This window comes from Pinus tabuliformis, chromosome 8 (genome assembly GCF_031772625.1).
Source record: "Pinus tabuliformis cultivar Carrire ecotype Pingquan chromosome 8, CPIR1, whole genome shotgun sequence".
NCBI classification, from domain to species: Eukaryota; Viridiplantae; Streptophyta; class Pinopsida; order Pinales; family Pinaceae; genus Pinus; species Pinus tabuliformis.
This window is the reverse complement of record NC_142294.1, coordinates 1,323,974,557-1,323,978,556: the sequence shown is the minus strand read 5'-3', so window position 1 is coordinate 1,323,978,556 and position 4,000 is coordinate 1,323,974,557. Positions and strand designations below refer to the sequence as shown.

Sequence of the window (4,000 nt, the reverse complement as noted above, 5' to 3'; positions counted from 1 at the left end):
GTAAATGGGGTGCCACTCGTCAGTGGTGGGATCATATGCTTCGATGGAGCTAAGGTCGAAGCTAGGAGCCACGTTATTGTCCCCCACAGCGTAGATGCAGTCCTCGATGCTATTTTCGTCCTTTAATTCAATGGTAATTCCGTCCGTTAAGTTGGTTTCTTATTAGTTGACACTTGATCACACCTTAAGTCGATGGAGTTGGAAGCCACGCTCCACCCACTCGTATTAGGGTTTAATTAAATTCCATTAGCCCTGTCGGTCCTAAGGGAAACAATGATTCCAATTCATTGCACTATTGACTTTTCATTGGAAAAATAATGTAGTCCAAAAAAGAAGGGAAATAAATATAGCCCAACATGTGAAAAGCCAAGTTGCAGTGCACCACTGCTTAAACATAATGGTGTTGGTGTTGGTGTTCGTGGCCTTGGCCAAAGTCCCATTTGCACCAATATTGTAACCAATTTTTCAAATAACGAGATGAGTTTCCACTCTAAATAAAATAGTAAAAGCAAGATTAATATTCATTTTAGATTTTATATTACGAAACTAGAGAAATGAAGGACAATAACTATGAAAGTAGTAAAGCTCTCCCATATTGGACAAATGTTGATTACAAAAAGACCTAGAAATGATCAATACCAAAACATTCAATGAACTTTAATCTCATAAAAATTCATGCCTTAGTAGGATAAATACATGAGCCATGACTGACAAAACATAAAAATAAATTATATCTATTAATCTTTTATTGTTCTCTTTGAAGGCTTGGTTGGAGAAAGCAAAGAGATCACAAGAAATTCTCTCCAGATAGGTAGTTCATTTTGTTTTGAAACTATCCGATATGTATCATATCAAACAAATATAAACAATACATGGAAAGAAATTTTCTTCAAAGGAAAGTAAATTGTGGAAAAGGAAACTTAGATATACCATTACACACAAAGTTAAATAAATTAAAGAAATGAACTTGTTGGACAACCCCATAGCATACTTAAAAACCACCTATGTTCAACTAATGAAATTATTAACACAGTTTCATAGGAACCATGGATCTATTAAGTGTCCAAGTGCATCAAAATAAATAATTGAGTGGAAACCTATATATGCCCTTGATTTATTAAATGCCCAACGAAATTAAATAATTGAGTACAAATCTCTCCATGCATAAAAGATCCAGTGTATATATTATCAATTTTATTTTTCCTATCTTCCACTATTAAGTAACTCGAGGAAAAAAAAACTTCAATACAAACCTCTTTGCACTTAAAAGATCTAGTATGTGTATCTAATCAGTTTTCTTTTATCATCAATCTTGTATATATAATCAGTTTTGTTTTCACTTAGAGAGCACCTAGCTTCTCTTAGTGCAAACATGAGCATATGACTAGCAGACTTAACCAGGAATGTTTCTCTACTGAACAACACTGGGTTGTGCACTATATTTTCAAGGATTGGAAAAGCCAACTTACTTAGGTTATTAGTGGTTGTGGTAGCCATAACGTTAAAGTCACAAGAAATGATTTCCATGCATGTCTTGTGGTAGTAGCTATAAGAGGCATAGGAAGAATGCTACTGAACATGATTAGGATTGTAGCAGGGCTGGCCTTACAAAAAAGAAGAGAAATCAATTTGGCCAGGACTGCATGCCCAATCCAAAGAAACTCTAACAAGTTTAGGGTCAACCTCTTCCATTTATATTCAACAAGTCTGAATGGCAATGTCATTGGCAATAATTGTACCAACATATATTAAATGTAATGTGTACACTAGATATTTATCAGCATATAGAGTCCCCAATTCTACTCATAAATAGGACCTGATCTCATATCCTTGTTGAATAATTCGTAAATGTATGTATTGACTAGTATGCCAAGATCCCTAGGAGTTCCTGCGTTGTTGAGGACATGCCTAACTTGATTACTGTGATAAGTGTCAACATTGTCATCTATGGCAGGAGGTTCACTCTAGACACACTTTAAGGTCCATCCTGTCTCAAACACAACCATAGGAATGTTTTTGAAATTCAAGTCAGCCATGGCAAATTATGCAACATCAATCATGGCATTAAACATTTGTGTAATGTAGCATTTTATTGGCATCCACTGCCTCTTTGTTAGTGGGGAGGGGTTGAAAAAGGGCATATTCCAATCCCACCACTCCATTGCTTTGCGTGTACACATAACAAGGATAGATGTTGAGCATGAGAAAAGAATCAGTTTTCTATAGAAAATCCAACATGAGCACAAGAATCGACTTAAAGCTCCCATTGAAGAAGGCCTGAGAGGGTGGAAAGGAATCTAAGATGATGTCAGAAAAATGAGGACTCGAAACATTGATCTACCTGTCCAGATTGGCTACCACGAGAGTAGAATGCAAGAACTTCATGGTAGACAATAGATCTAAGGCAACATTGGGAATAGTAGTAAGAACCTCGCTACCCACACAGATTCCTTTGAAGTTGGTGTCTGGAAGGTAGGATTCCACATTCATGTTCACCCAACTAGTTGCAGTGGAGCTTGACCACCTTATCCCTAGAAATTGGTTTTTGGGCACTGTTACTACAACATCTATTACTGTTTTCACCTAAAATGTCAAAGTTCCTTGATCTGCATCATGGAGCCGCACATGGTTCACTTGTTGTACCTTGACATGAAGTGAATTATTGCTACATTTGAGTTCCATGCCTTTGAAAACACTTTCATTTGCTTGAGTACCCAACCATACAACCAACTTCTACTCACCCTTGACCTTCCCTTCATTTTTCTTGTCCTCAAGATAACACCACTGAAGCGCAAGAAACCACAGTGAAAGATTAGGCTCACATATAGCCCAAGCTGCTTGAGGTCCATGAGATGGATAGTGAAGATGAAAAACTGTGGAAGTTTCTCACCATCAATGATAAACAAAACAACGACCACAACAAAAACCTTTCCACACGTACATTTTTTATCTGCCAGAGGAGGACGAAAATGGGTCGTTCAGATTGGCTCGCATGAACAGTGTTTGGACATAGAAATCCCATAGAGAAAATGCATTCGGCATAATTAAATGAATTATATTTATAGATATATATATATAGATATATATATATATTCTAATTTATAGACGAAATGACCTTTTTCACAACATTTTTTCTCGTTAATTTTAACTAAAAATTGCTAAAGATTTTTAAAAACTTGAGTTTAAGTTGTTTAAGATGTAAAACTCAAGTGTCCAAGGGTTTATAGGATACTCAATCCATTTATGCATTCAAAAATACATTCTAAACAACAAAAAATAAAATTCTTTCTTGAAATTCTTTTCCAGATTCTAATGAAAAAGTCTATTTCATCTATAAGTTAGACTATGTACCTATATATAATATAAAAAATAAACTTTATAATAATATTTACGCCGATAGGAATTTTTTTGTGAGCTTGCAGTGGGACCCTAGCCAATCCAATCGCTCAATTTTCTTCTTCCTAGGACCAACTAGAAATTTCCATTTGGGACTAGCACCTAGACAGTCAACATTGCCTATACCTCCACAGTCTCCCAGCAATCAATTTTCACTTCATGTATGCCTAGGTTGTTTGTTTGTTTCGGTATTGAATTGAATTGAATAGGCATGGAGGTAAGGACTTCATTCAATATCTCCATTCAATTTTTCCTGCTGCATTTGGTGTTTTGGGTGGACTTCCACAATCTCCATGCAATCAATTTTCACTTCATGTATGCATAGGCTTCCTGCTTCTGCATTGAATAGGCATAGAGGCAAGGACTTCATTCAATTTTTCTTGTTGTGTTCGGTGTTTTGGGTGGAATTCCAGGAACTAATATATATTAAAGAGGGGTGTGTTCTTAACTACTATTGTTTCAACAGGTAAATTTGAGAAAATCAAAGTTGAAAGACATCGAACTTCATCTAATTTGAAGGATTTCAAGGGGTTTCTCTGAAACAGGTAACTTGTCTACACCAAATCGTGATGCAAGTATTTTTTTGAATCTTCCCATTGAACTC

The 4,000-nt window shown here is 35.9% G+C and overlaps 1 pseudogene; it reads right to left on the bottom strand.

Moving 5' to 3' along the window:
* Nucleotides 1-1,272: 1,272 nt before the first annotated feature.
* LOC149240353 (glucan endo-1,3-beta-glucosidase 3 pseudogene) lies at nt 1,273-2,682 on the bottom strand (annotated as a pseudogene).
* Between the last annotated feature and the right edge of the window lie 1,318 nt (nt 2,683-4,000).